The sequence below is a fragment of the Triturus cristatus genome, chromosome 3_2 (assembly GCF_964204655.1).
Source record: "Triturus cristatus chromosome 3_2, aTriCri1.1, whole genome shotgun sequence".
Lineage (NCBI taxonomy): Eukaryota > Metazoa > Chordata > Amphibia > Caudata > Salamandridae > Triturus > Triturus cristatus.
Window position 1 is genome coordinate 1223487944 of NC_140584.1, and position 14734 is coordinate 1223502677.

The window sequence follows — 14734 nt, forward strand, 5'->3', positions numbered from 1 at the left end:
AATCCGTAAGCTTTGATTAATCTTGCAAGGGGAGAGACATAAAGATTAAAAAGCGTGGGGCTCAATATAGAGCCTTGCGGTACACCTTTGTCTACTTCCTGATTTGCTGACGAAAATTTGCCAATCTGGACCTTAGAGCTCCGTCCAGTCAGGTAACTTTTGATCCATGCTAAAGCTGGGCCTTCGACACCAACCTCTGTCAGCCGTTCTATCAGAATGCTGTGTGAGAAAGTGTCGAAGGCAGTGGATAAGTCAAGTAGTATTAAGATGGCGGACTGTTTAGCATCCAAAGCTAACATGATGTTGTCGACCATTTCAAGTAGGGCTGTTTCGGTGCGGTGGAACGCCCTAAATCCTGACTGGGATGGGTCTAATAATTTATTAGACTCTAGGGGGCTCATTTATGAGCCCCTGTGTCACTTTTGCGCCGCCGGTGCGTCACTTTTTGTGACGCACCAGTGGCATAAAACATGCGCCATGTTGTGCCATATTTACAAAGTGACGCATCTAGGTAGATGCGTCACTTTGTAAACCCCTGCGCCACATTATACCTGCGCCAGGTATAATGTATGTAAGGGGGGCGTTTTGACGCAACAAAGGGTCGTAGAAATGACGCAGTGAAATCTACAAGATTTCACTGCGCCATTTTTTGGACGCTAATGCGTTAATATCTTACGCCTGCCTCATGGCAGGCGTAAAAGTGACGCAGGCACTATCAACATGGGACTTGCCCATGTGAAAGGACGCATTGCTGGAGTTGCGTCACTTTTGTGACACACTCCAGCAATGCGTCACTTTTGCGCCTACAGATACGTCAGAAATACTGACATATCCGTAACTCCTTGCGACATGATGCGTCATACTGTAAATATGACTCATCATTGGTGTCGCAGGGAGGGCGCAGTGAAAAGTGACGCATCGCTGTTTTCACGCAGCGATGTGTCACTTTTGATAAATGAGGCCCAAGGTGTTTAGTGAGTTGGATGTTAATTAGGGATTCCAAGACCTTGCCGAACATCGGAAGAAGGGAAATGGGCCTATAATTCAGAGGTTGTAATGGGTCAGCAGAAGGCTTTTTCAGGATGGGTCTGACGATGGCTTCTTTCCAGTGTGAAGGAACCGTCGAATGAGAGAGTGAGAGGTTAAAAATTTTGGTCAGGCGAGGGATCAAGATGGGGGCGATTTTGGACAAAATTAAAGAAGAAGCCGGGTCAATTGGGGAACCTGACTTAATTCTGTTCATAGTGAGAGTTACTTCATCTTCCGTGAATGGGTGAAATTTATTTAAAATGGCGATGGGAGCAGGAGGGGCTATATTAAGGGTCAGCTCAAGAGATGGAGCGGTAGCCACTTTTTGCCTTCCTCCTGTATTTTTCCTGACCTGTTGTTGGCTGTTTTATGACTCTGGGCACTTTACCACTGCTGATCAGTGCTAAGGTGCATATGCTCTCCCTATGGTAAAATGTATACATTGATTGGTGTCCATGATTGGCTTATTTAGTTTACTATCAGCCCCTAGTAAAGTGCACCAGGAGTGCCAGGGCTTGTAAATACAAATGCTGCTGGTGGGCTTGCAGCACTGGTTGTGCCACCCACAGAAGCGGACTAGTAAAATGTGTCTAGGATCTGCCACTGCAGAACCTGCGTGCAGTCTGGTACTGTCGCGCTGACTGTACAAGTGCACCCACTTGCCAGTCTCCAAACCTTCCCTTAACTACATATCAGTCACCCCTCTGGTAGACCCAAGGGCAGGGTGCATTGTAGGCATAAGGTAGGACATGCCCTGATGTGTGTGCCATGTCTTAATAGTGAATTACAGCCATTTTCGTTTTTCACTATTGAAGGCTACCTGCTCTCCATAGGCCAGAATGGGCTGCTGGAGTTACTACATGCTGTAATCCCAGTGGACTCATAGAGCATGGTAGAAAGTCATGTTTAGTATGCCTGAACTCAGAATAATAACATACTTCTTTTAGTAAACTTTATTTTAATATCCTGTGTTTGTAAATACTACTTTTAGAAAGTTAGTATTTACTGACCTGGCCATTTCAGTCCGCCTCTGCGCTGTGTGTGTGTATTCTGCCTAGGAACAGTGAGGAGCAGGGCTGGGGAATTCCAGGAGACAGGCTGGCTGCCAGGTGGTGGGTAGAGAGATTACACCAGGATGGGTGGGAGGAGTACACCTTGACTCTTGAATAGACTTGTGCTCTGCCACCACAATGCTGACTCCGCCCCCTGTGGAGCGGCTGATGTCTCTGCCCTGCTGCTGAAAGGAAAGAGCAGAGTGACCACAACAAAGTGCTCCAAAACCGGACTGAGCCAGGCCCAGGCCCCCTGGCGACAAAGAACAAAGGATTTGTGCTTTAAAAGAAGGAGCCCTGCTCCCAAGAAATCAGATCCTGTTTACGCAACGACAAACCTCTGCCTGAAGGAGAAGGACCTGGAGAAGCTGAAGGAGGAATACTGTCTCTCTGCCTGAGAGACTGGCCTGCAGTGGGTGCCTGTCTGCTGGAAGGAGAGGAAAAGACTGAAAGGAAAGACTTTGATTCAACTTGTGCTGAACTATCTCCAAGGGCTTGCTAGAGAACTTGCCTCCTGAACTGCGCCCCAGGAACATTGGGCGCTACCCCCCCCCTTGAGGAAGAAAAGACTGCCTTGGGTGATTCTGCACCGCTGACCCCGGAGAACCTTGTGCCTTAATCTCGCTGAGCAACGCAACTTCTGCCGCTGGGGCAGCTGTGAGCATCGTGACGGCCCGCAAGCCTAAACAAAGTAAGCAACTGCCCCCTCGAGCCGTCGCTCGCAAAGTAAGGAGGAGATCCCTGTGTCTAAGCATCGTGCCCTGCGACCCCCCGGCCGCAGAAATCACCGTGAGGACCTGTGCGCACTGTTCGACCCAACCGGACGAAGCCGACAGCGCGCTGCGCTGAGATCTCGCCCCCAGGCTGCCCCTTTTGCCTCTGCCCTCGCAGGTGTGCTAGGAAGCTGAGGAGTGCCCCCACGAAGCATCCTCGTCCACGGAGGAGCCGGAACCAAGACGTGACGTGGGACACTCGTGATTGACATCTGCAAGCCGCCGCGAACTTCCCCGTGAAAGAACAAAGGTATTCTGCCAAAGCGCGCTGAGGTACGGTCCGTACCTGCTTTGTACGGTGCGTCTCTGCCTTTACAGTATTGAGGGCTGGGGCGCTGTAGTACGGCCCGTACTGACCTTGGTGCGTGCGTCTCTGCCTTTGAAGGATTTTGTGCTTTGTGCCCTGGTACGGCCTGTACTCAGCGCCATGAAACCTCTGGGTGACCGTGCGCTTAACAAATTCCGTATAAGATAAGATAAGATAAGGTACTCGACTCTGTTCGAGCCGTACCTGTGTTGCCGTCCGTGTACGGCGCGTCCCCATCACTGTACGGACCGTACAGTATTAAAAGCATTGCCGGGGCTCACGCAGGAAGCGTGGGACTTGGTAAGCGATGCCTGGAAGAAGTTCGACGCGTACCTACGTAGGTACGGGCCGTCTGGTTCAAGGCCGGTGGATGCGTACCTCACGCGTGAAGCGTGAGAAACGGCACAACGTACGGGAATAGAACTACAGAGCGTATCTGAAGCGCTACGAAGCGCACAACCCCCCAAAAGAACTTATAACAAACAGAACTGTGCCATTTTATCATCTGTGGACTGCATTTAAGCAATTACGAGTAACTGGAACATCATTTAACCAAGAGAACTGTATTTTACCAACCTGCCTGAAGAAATCTTCTACATAAAGGATTTATTTTTTATATAAATACAGCCTTGTGTCTTTGTGTGGTGGGGTGGTGATTATTGTGTGGGACAGCTTGAAACGCTTAACCTAATGCCCTCTGGAATCTAGCCTGACTGCTCGCGCTACGTTACCTAGAGGGTGAGCAGGGGTTATTTTTAAGAGGTGATCCTACGCCCTGACTTAGATGAAAAGGGTCCCTGCTTGTCGCAAGTGCATACCTGCGCCAACCAGAGACCCCGGATTCTAACATTGGTGGCAGCAGTATTGGATTTTCTAGTGCTGAGAGAGTAGTACGTACACCCAGAGATGTGGCGCCTGACTTGAGGGAGGGGGTTAACATACACCAGGAGGTTCAAAGGCATGAGGTAGCTCCAGTAGTGCGCAGTATCCCTGAAGGGAATAGGGTAACTGGCGTAGGGGTTCATGGTCCTAGTGGCGGGAGGGACACTCTACTGACTCTAGATGAGAGGCGCAGGAAAAGGGGTTACCCCAAAGTTGAAGTCCTGGTAGGCGAGTGTGAAGACCGCCCAGAAGAGTGTGGGTTGTGTGACAGGGACAGTCAGATACTGTCTTGCCATTCTCAGGAGAGTGGTGTGGAGTACGTGTGTGAGGCACTGGATGGTAAGGTGAAGGATAGTTTGGTTAACCCTGCTAGGGGGCTGTGTGATCCAATTGTGGGAGAGCATATTTTAAGTACCTGTTTTCCAGAGCTATGCCAACACCTGTTGGTGACCCCGGATTCTAACACCATGAGATATTTAATTCTCGTAGACCAGGTAAACCTAAAATGTGGACGATGCGCTCACGACACTTCATTTCCAATAGAGCTCTTTCTTTGGTGCCGGGGGTGACGCTGTTGATTTGGCTTGCCATATTGTAGCAGTAGGAGCAAAAATAGGATCCCTGCAACGAGTGCTGAAAGGAGCGGCAGTCCACCAAACACAGAGTGCACGAAGTTTGGAACTATTCCGAGGACTGCTTGAAAAGGTGCTAACAGTCCTGAACACATGTTCTTAAAAACATGTACAATACTGCTCATATCAGACATGTTTAAGATACGTTCTAACATTTCTGAGAAATGTATAGGGCAGTTTGTATTCAAAACGGCATGTATCTCGGCAGAAGTCCTTGCGACTTGTAGATCATAGGTTTCTTTGGCCGAGGTCAGTGGCACAGTTTGTTGTAAAAGAATGGCTTTCATTCTGCTTAGCGTATCAATTCATATAGAAGAGATATTCAGTGAAGGCCATAGAGGTGACTCCCTGACTGTCTGTATTTGTGGAAACAAGACCTGCATACAGAAAATGACCCTGGATGTAACCGTTACTAGATATGGGATACCTGGCAACATGCCACAGCAGCTGTGATCATTCAACATGAGGTAACTTCCATTCAAAAGTAGTCCAAAAATTGGATTAATCACTGCAGCTGGTGAGCTTTGCAGGAGACAGTATAAGTTTGCAGTGGAACCATCGCAGGTCCCGTGTAAATTAATACCCTGTGTAAGACGTGGGGTCTCCAGGCCTTAAGGGCGGTAACGTGACACGAGTGGCTGGGCACCCAAAGGCTGGTGTGTAAAGCGACCATACAACAACCACATCCCCTGAAGCAAGGAACGCACACAATAAGGGACGCCACACTGTCGTCTGTATGAAAATACTCAAGTTTATCCAAGCATTGAGGCAAATGCAGTTCATGAAATTTACATGCCGTTTTTGAGGTAACAATGCAGCTCAGGAGGTATACATGCAGTTCATGAGGTATACATGCAATTCATGAGATATCATTAGCAGGGCTCCCTTAGATTGGCAACCGATTCACTAGCATGTCATACACCAGCATTATTCTCACCAGCACCTTTTAACCTCTGTGGTAATGATGGCGGGTCGTAGCACCACACCGGGGGGCCAGCCGGGACTCAGGGCAGATCTGGGGGCCTTCCCGCCACCCCTGGTACCCTTAGCGCCTCACCGGGCGAATACCACTAAGCTTTGAACACTTGCTCGCTGCTCGGGATTAGAGCGCATAGCCTTCTGGGCATGAAACTTCCAACCGTAGCGCTACTTGTAACAACGAAGCGCCGACCTTCTCAGGGCGGAGCCTGCAATCTTAGCGCTACTCGTATAACGATAACCTAGAACATCTCAGGGTAAAGCCTGCAATCGTAGCATGAATCGTATCAAGGACACTTAGAACAGTTTAGGGCAAGCCTGCAATCGTAGCGTTACTCGTATCAATGACACTTAGAACATTTCAGCGCAAGCCTGCAATCATAGCATTAATCGTATCAATGACACTTAGAACATTTCAAGGCAAGCCTGCAATCATAGCGTTACTCGTATCCGCAAGCTTCAAGGGCTTCCGAGCAGTTCGTGGGGCACTACCCTCCTTGTCAGTGCGTTCGGACGGGGCCAATCCCTTGGAGGGGTATCGTCGTCGGGGGTGAGCAGGGGGCACCCGCGGAGGGGTACAAGGGACGCAGGGTGCGGTGCGGCTCCCGGACGATAGGGGGCGCACCGGGGACCTTCCCAAGCCTTCCCGGCTTACCTTGATCGCGACGTCGCTCGGCGTCCGCACCAGCTCCGCACTCCTCCTTCGATCTTTCCGCCACCTTCTCCCAGCGGCGACGGTAGCAACGAGGCCCCGGGCTTCTCCGCGGGCCTCGTTACCACGAGGGGCACACTTCGGCTTCGGGCCGCGGCGGTGAGCGCTCTTTGGACCCCACACGCAGGGGAGGGTCAAATTAAGCGGGTCTGGTCAGCGCTCAGCAGGGCTCGGTGCAGGGGATCCCAGGCCGGTTCAGGGAGCGCAGGGGTCTCAGCGCTAATACCTGGTTGATCCCCAGCAATACCGCATTCCGCATTCCGCTCTTGGGCATTTGTAATGTTCAGTTATATCAGAAAGTCTCCGCAGTCAGTTTCCGCCTGCAGTTCATACATGCAGCTTCAGCATTCAGTTTCCGCCTGCAGTTGGTACATGTAGTTTCAGCATTCAGGTTCAGCATGCAATTGGCACATGCAGCTTGATGGTGCTGTTGTCTCTGGTGCCCTTGGGGGTTCTGTTTCTGGGGGGTAGGGAGTGAGTTGGCGACTAGGACCTACCTAGTCAGGCTGGGCAGAGGTATTCTGGGTCCTCCTACTGCTGGGCAAGATCAGTGGGTTTCACAGGGTCCCTCACTCACTTAAGAGGCAGCACCTAAATCCTGTCACTCTCAGAGGCATAAGTCCCTGGCTAGGCCTACCGCCTACACTCCTGCGTGGATTCTCCAGCTCTGCTTTACCCCACTGGCCAACTAACTACAAAAAGTTCCCTTTCTCACTTAAGTAGCCCTAGGTCAGGTGACCTCTAGCCAAGGCGGCAAAAGTAAAACCACACCTCTCTTCTAGAAGGTTCCAGCACATTCCAGGAGCTTCCCCATTCTACCTATGGGACAAAAAGGCGGGCTGGTGTCGCAACATTGTTGTGGGGTCCCAGCCAGCTCCTGGCAGCTAGGGTGCTACTATGAAAGACCGCTCTGCAGTAGCAGGGGTCTGTGGCAGCCATCTTGGGAGAAGAGAGCACCTGCACCTTAACACTGATTGGCAATGAAAAGGCGCCTGGAGACCTAGTCCAACATAAAAATGAGGGTGGAAAAAAATGAGGCACGATCAAAAATAGAAGGGGAGACCAGCCTAGGCCTGACAGGTCTAACACGCGTCCCCCCCAGCCGAAAGAGGGGAGAGCTACCCAACCTCTAGGGAGTTCTCATCGCTAAGGCGGAAAAACCCGGAGAGACCGTCAGCATTGGCGTGGTCAACTCCGGGCCGATGTTCCACCCGAAAATCCATCCTCTGTAGGGAAATGGACCACCTCAACAACTTGGGGTTTTCGCCTCTCATTTGCATGAGCCAGCGAAGGGGGCGGTGGTCGGTCTGAATGAGGAAGTGAGTTCCAAAGAGATATGGCCTCAACTTCTTCAGAGCCCAGACCACTGCGAAGGCTTCTCTCTCAATGGTGCTCCATCGCCGTTCCTGAGGGAGTAGTCTCCTGGATATGAAGGTCACTGGTTGATCTTGGCCCTCGCGGTTGAGTTGCGAGAGCACCGCACCTATGCCGTGCTCTGAGGCGTCTGTCTGCACAATGAATTCCTTGCTGAAATCTGGTGTTGCTAGTACTGGAGCGGTACACATCGCCTGTTTCAGTGTGTCAAAGGCTTCTTGGCAAGCAGCTGTCCATACAACCTTGCGAGGTTGCTTCTTCGAGGTCAATTCCGTCAAGGGGGTTACGATGGTACCATATCCCTTGACGAACCGGCGGTAATACCCAGTGAGGCCGAGGAAAGCTCGGACCTCTGTTTGGGTCTTGGGGGGCTCCCAAGCCAAGATGGTCTCTATTTTGGCCTGGAGGGGTTGCACCTTACCTCCGCCCACCAGGTGTCCCAGGTACACGACAGATCCCTGTCCAATCTGGCACTTGCTGGCTTTAACTGTTAGGCCAGCGCGTTGTAGCGCCTGCAATACCTCCTGGAGGTGTTGCAGATGGTCCTCCCAGGTGCTACTGAAGACAGCTATGTCATCCAGGTAGGCCGCTGAGTGCCAGACCAGATAGTACCTGATTCACTAACCGCTGGAATGTGGCCATAGCATTTTTGAGCCCAAAGGGCATCACTCGGAATTGATAGTGGCCCTCGGGGGTGGAGAACGCTGTCTTCTCCCTTGCTCCATCGGCCATGGCAATCTGCCAATATCCGGATGTCAGATCAATAGTGCTGAGGTACCGGGCTGCTCCAAGCCGGTCCACCAGCTCATCTGCACGTGGGATGGGGTGAGCGTCTGTCTTCGTGACAGAGTTCAACCCCCTGTAGTCCACACAAAACCGAAGTTCCGGTGTGGTACCCGGTGGGGCCGCTTTCGGCACCAACACCACCGGACTAGCCCACAGGCTGCTGGAAGGTTCTATCACCCCCAGCTCCAGCATCTTTGCCACCTCGCGCTGGATGCTATCCTTCACTCGGTCAGAGAGCTGGTAAGACTTGTTCTTTACCGGGGGGCTGTCCCCTGTGTCCACATCATGGGTACACAGATGAGTGACTCAAGGCGTGAGGGAGAACAACGAGGCGTACTGTCCCAGGACATGGCGACAAACCCTCTGTTGCTCTGGGGTCAAGGATGGGGAGAGGACTACACCTTCCACTGAACTATCCTTCTCCTGTACCGCTAGAAGGTCAGGAAGAGATTCACTCTCTTCCTCTTCGCTCCCATCCGTCACCATAAGGAGAGCAAGCTCTGATCGCTCATGGTGCGGCTTCAGGCGGTTGACGTGGAGCACCATGAGGGGCTGACGGGGGGTCATTAAATCCACAATGTACGTGGTCTGGCCTCGTCGCTCCACAATATCGTACGGGCCAGTCCACCAGTCCTGGAGGGCACAAAGCTCCCCAGGTTCCATAACCCACACCGTCTGTCCAACGTCCAACTCGACCGTCCGAGCGTTGCGGTCATACCACTCCTTCATAACGGTCTGGCTAGCCTCTAGGTTCTCTGAGGCCGCCTTCCACAGCTTGGCCATCTGGCTGCAGAACGCCAGCATGTAGCTGACAATGTCACGGGGAAGCTTCTGCGAAGTCTTCGCCCACCCCTCCTTTACCAAGATGAGGGGCCCCCTAACGGGATGGCCATAGAGCAATTCAAACGGGCTGAACCCGACTCCCTTCTGCGGTTCCTCCCTGTAGGAGAACAATAAGCAGGGGAGGAGGACGTCCCATTTACGCCTCAAGCCCTCTGGCAGGCTTCGGATCATTCCCTTCAATGTCTTATTGAAGCGCTCTACAAGTCCGTTAGTCTGGGGGTGGTAAGGGGTGGAGAACCAGTAGGTCACTCCGCACTCCTTCCACATGGCCTGCATGTAGGCCGACATAAAATTCGTGCCCCTGTCCAACACCATGACCTTGGGGAAGCCCACTCGGGTAAAAATCCCCAACAGTGCCCGTGCCACCACTGGTGCAGTGATGGTCCTCAGAGGAATAGCCTCTGGGTACCTAGTGGCGTGGTCCACCAAAACCAAGATGAACCGGTGTCCCGCTGCGGTCGGAGGGTCCAATGGCCCAACAATATCAATACCGACCCTCTCAAAAGGGGTCCCGACCACCGGGAGCGAGTCCAAAGGGACCTTCAATTCAGTCCCAGTCTTGCCACTTGCTCACAAGACTTACAGGTTTTGCAAAAGGTGTCTGAGGCAATCCTCATCCTGGGCCAATAAAAATGTGGGACCAACCGTGCAAAGGTTTTGTCCTGACCCAGATGTCTGGCTAGGGGTATCTCGTGCACTAACTCCAGCAGGAAGGCCCGGTAACATTGGGGGACCACTATGGCCCTCGAAGATCCATGTACCGGCACCCTGGGCTCACTGTATAGGAGACCATCCTCCCAATACACATGATATCCTCCCAACTCCTGACTGGCCACTTGGGCTTCGGCCTGTCGCCTCATGCCTTCAAGCGTGGGGCACGCCCTCTGTGTCTGACAAAATTCCTCCCGGGTAGGCCCTCCTTCCACATGCCAGTCAGCAAGGGTTGGCAAGTCCTCCACAAGAACGACATCCACCTCTGCGGACTCTGGGGGCACCTCTGAGGCCTCCCCATCCATCTCACGGGGCGTGTCTTCTACCATCTTCTTCTTTCCATGTTGGGCTTTGGGTTGGGCCATGGTTCCAGGCTCCAACCCAGGGTGAGTTCCATGCCGGGCAGCCATGGACCGCGTGACTACGCAAGTCCACCCTGGTAATCCCAGCATCTCTGTGTGAGCTTGAAACTCGACATCTTTCCACTTGGTGTGCTCCAGGTCGTTCCCTAGCAAGCACCCCACAAGCAAGGCAGGGCTCACATCAACTCTCAGTAGGCCTTTGACTCCTCCCCACTCAAATGGAACACGAGCCACTGGATAGTGACTCACACTGCCGTCAGCCTATACGGCCGGATGGAACTCCTCGGGGACTACTTGGTCTGGGGACACCAGCCGCCTCACTACAGTGGTCATGCTGGCTCCTGTGTCCCTCAGAGCCTCCACCTCCTCCCCGTTAACTCTCACCCTCTGCTGATATTTAGCAGCGTTCGGGGGCAGGGACACTATGGGGACCACGTCTCTATCCCCGAGTGAAACCAGCATCAGGCCTGTCCACTCCCCTTCCCTATCTAAGGGCAGCTCCACCCCAAGCGCTATACTACTCACCCTGGGGCTTTTTCCGCCCGTTGGGGCTGGGGGTCGCTTGCGACACTTGGGATGTCCCTTGTAGTGTCCAATCTCCCCACATTCGTAGCACCGCACAATCCTAGGCTGCTGACTCCTGTCAGGGTAAGTGGGTCTTGTGGAATTGGACGGGGGTGGGGTTCCTACTCCCTTCCCAAACTTATTTTGGGGACCTTTCGAGAACTCCACCTTTTTATCTCCCCCCTCTTTCTTCTGGGGGAAACCCTGTCCGCCTTTCGAGCCATCTCCCCCGGGGCCCTTGTGAGACACCCGGGTGCTCACCCAAATATCTGCCTCCTCCGCAAGCTCACGGGGATCCATCAACTTGCGGTCCACCAGATGTTGGCACAGCTCCGGAAAGCTCTTATCCAAGAGGTGCTCCCTTGAAAAAAGATTGTACAACCCTTGGTAGTCCTGCACCTCGCTGCCACGCACCAAACCATCTAGTGCCTTTCTTGCATAATCAAAAAAATCCACCCACGTCTGTGTGGACAGCTTATGGCTGCTACGGAACTTCTGCCTGTACCTCTCGGGGTTAAGACCAAACTTTTTGAGTAAGGCCTCTTTCATGGGGGCATACCTGACCTGATCTGCCTTGGCCAAATATAGCAGGGTGTCCCTGACATTGGGAGGTATATACCGATATAAACCACCTCCCCAATTACTCTCGGGTATCCCATGGGCAGTCAAGGCTACCTAGTATGCCTCCAACCATTTAGCAATGTCGTCACCCACTGTGTAATTGGCAATGATTTCCTTGGGTAGGTAACATTTTGATTCGTGAGACTCTTTAGGTATGCTGCCACCATTGTCCTTGTTGGACGCATTCAATTGGAGGGCGCGTAGCTCCAACTCTTTCAGCTGAAGCTCGTGCGCCAGCTTCTTTTCCTCCATTGCCCATCTCTTGTCTTCTCTTTCTCTTTCTCTTTCATGTTCCAATTTGGCCAGTTCCCATTTTAACTGCCTCTCCTCCCTCCTGTCCTCGTACTCCTCTGGAGACGCGCTCCTCCTAGACCCTGTCCTACTACTGGCCCCAGAACGTCTCCCTGGGGGCACATTTTCAGACACATCTACATTTAGTATGTCTAGTACTTCCTGGGCGCTCTCCTCCTAAGGTGCATCTGGCGCTTCCTGTCCCTCATCCTCTCTCCCTTCTGGGTGGGCCTCTACCCATGCCCTAATGGCGGTGCGGAGTTCCAGGCCTTTGGCCTTCCGCATCCCAGGCACCCCCATCCCCTGTCCGAACTCTCAGTTGCTTTACAGTGTACCCCTCGAGGTCAGCTAACCGGAATTCCATCGTGACAGGTGGGGACCTAGATACTAAGGAATAAATTCCTAGGATATGGGTGACAGGTATCAGCTAACCAGGATTCTTACACTCTCAGCCTGGACAGTGGAATTAATAAATGCAGCAATTAATGGTTTCAGAGCTTCAAAAACAATAGGCTTTTAATTGTGGCGCCCTCCGCCTCATGGAAGGGTGCTGTATGGTCACAGGTCCTAAAATCCCACCGCTGCCACTAATGTAAGACGTGGGGTCTCCAGGCCTTAAGGGCGGTAACGTGACACGAGCGGCTGGGCACCCAAAGGCTGGTGTGTAAAGCGACCATACAACAACCACATCCCCTGAAGCAAGGAACGCACACAATAAGGGACGCCACACTGTCGTCTGTATGAAAATACTCAAGTTTATCCAAGCATTGAGGCAAATGCAATTCATGAAATATACATGCCGTTTTGCAGGTAACAATGCAGCTCAGGCGGTATACATGCAGTTCATGAGGTATACACGCAATTCATGAGATATCATTAGCAGGGCTCCCTTAGATTGGCAACCGATTCACTAGCATGTCATACACCAGCATTATTCTCACCAGCACCTTTTAACCTCTGTGGTAATGATGGGGGGTCGTAGCGCCACATCGGGGGGCCAGCCGGGACTCAGGGCAGATCTGGGGTCCTTCCCGCCACCCCTGGTACCCATAGCGCCTCACCGGGCGAATACCACTAAGCTTTGGACACTTGCTAGCTGCTCGGGATTAGAGCGCATAGCCTTCTGGGCATGAAACTTCCAACCGTAGTGCTACTTGTAACAACGAAGCGCCGACCCTCTCAGGGCAGAGCCTGCAATCTTAGCGCTACTCGTATAACGATAACCTGGAACATCTCAGGGTAAAGCCTGCAATCGTAGCATGAATCGTATCAAGGACACTTAGAACAGTTCAGGGCAAGCCTGCAATCGTAGCATAAATCATATCAATGACACTTAGAACAGATGACTGTGAATTATATCGGATGTCAGTGTGAGTGACAGTGTTTGTTGTAATCATCATTGTTTAAACTTTTTAAGCGCGTCGAGAGGTACCGGTTGTACTTAGTTTTTTAACTTGTTTTGCTGCCTGTTCGGGGCCCTGTCCTCTAATTACCTAAAATCAATTTACACTTTTACAAATCAAGACACTTACTGATGCTCCGCTTACCCGCACTATAAAACAAATCTTTTCACACGCTGATTTAGCGTGACGATCACCCGTTTGCTTTCGCAGCGCCATCTTGTGTGTGGGAACCTTCTCCTTGCCACTGTTGGCTGCCATCTTGGGTGGTGCTCTAGCTGCTAAGGGTCAATGGTCCCTGAAAACAAAGAAGTATAACAAGTAATAATCAATATAGCCACAATAGGAACTATATTATAGCCTATGTCCAGCCGGACAAGGCAGCTTTAATAAGCAAAATGTTTGTCAATGATCAAACAAGATGTAAGCAAAGCATTGGTGGGACACAAGCCTGTATCCTATGGCTTACACATCAAGAGGACATGAGTTTTTGAAAAAACACACACAGGCAATTGAAGCGATGTTTCTATGACAAGAATAGCAGATAGTGAAACATCCTAGTCACCTTCACGACATTTTATACACATAAGTAGTCATAGTGTAAGGTGAACAACATAGTCGACGACGTTTCGATCCTTACTGGGGGGGTGTTAGGATCATCATCAGGACTGATTAGTATAATTGCCTATAAAAATGCCTGAATATACAACAATTAACACAAAAACCAACGTGGTACAATAAAGAGGGAAAAAATGGAGGGAAAGAAATTGGAAAAAACATAATAATTAAGTTTAAATAAAGTTACAACATAACATAAAACAGTTTGTGTCAGAACACGAGCTAATCATGATCAGAATGGCTTAGTGAACTATCGGACACGGATCGAAGGGGAAAAATATATAGTGGAACATGCTCCGTGGCAGGCCGTGTAAATGATGGAAGGTAGTGGTTGCCGCGAGTATTAAGGAATCTCGACTGTGGAGAAGTGCGTGGTCGATATCATGCTCAAACTGAGGGCGTGTCTGAGATTTAAGAACTGTGGATGTCGCAGGTGAGAAGGGCGAGTTAACTACAACGGAAACTATGTCCGGTGAGCTTGGCGTGATATGCGGGGAACAATTTACCTCATGCTGTCCTTGAATACAGCAAGGAAGATGTGTCAGCTTAGTTAATAAAACTAAGCGACTGTTAGAACACGGAATCGGTCTGTAATAAAAATAAGGAGGTCATAAACAGGCTCGAAGAGTGGATCGGAAGTGCAGTGCATAAAGGGAAAAAGCGGCTTACCTAGGTCCGCGGGAGTAATACTTAACGCGGTAGTGAAAAATCTGTCGGAAAAATAAGGCAAATTACTGGAAGTAATCACATCGTAATTACGGGGGTGGGGAGCCGCCGGTTGGAAACAAAAGACATACCA

General features: G+C 51.3%; 1 protein-coding gene across 5 annotated transcripts in view; it reads right to left on the reverse strand.

Annotated features, from left to right (window-relative positions):
- LOC146859510 (CD5 antigen-like) overlaps window positions 1-14734 on the reverse strand; it is a 956076-nt gene that overhangs the window by 694285 nt on the left and 247057 nt on the right. Inside the window, exon 3 of one of the 5 annotated variants that reach the window (XM_085650223.1) lies at window positions 13465-13615. The exons of the other annotated variants lie outside the window; for them this stretch is intronic. The gene's annotated coding sequence lies outside the window, so the exon portion shown is untranslated. The remainder of the gene's footprint in view (window positions 1-13464; window positions 13616-14734) is intronic. 5 annotated transcript variants of the gene reach the window in all.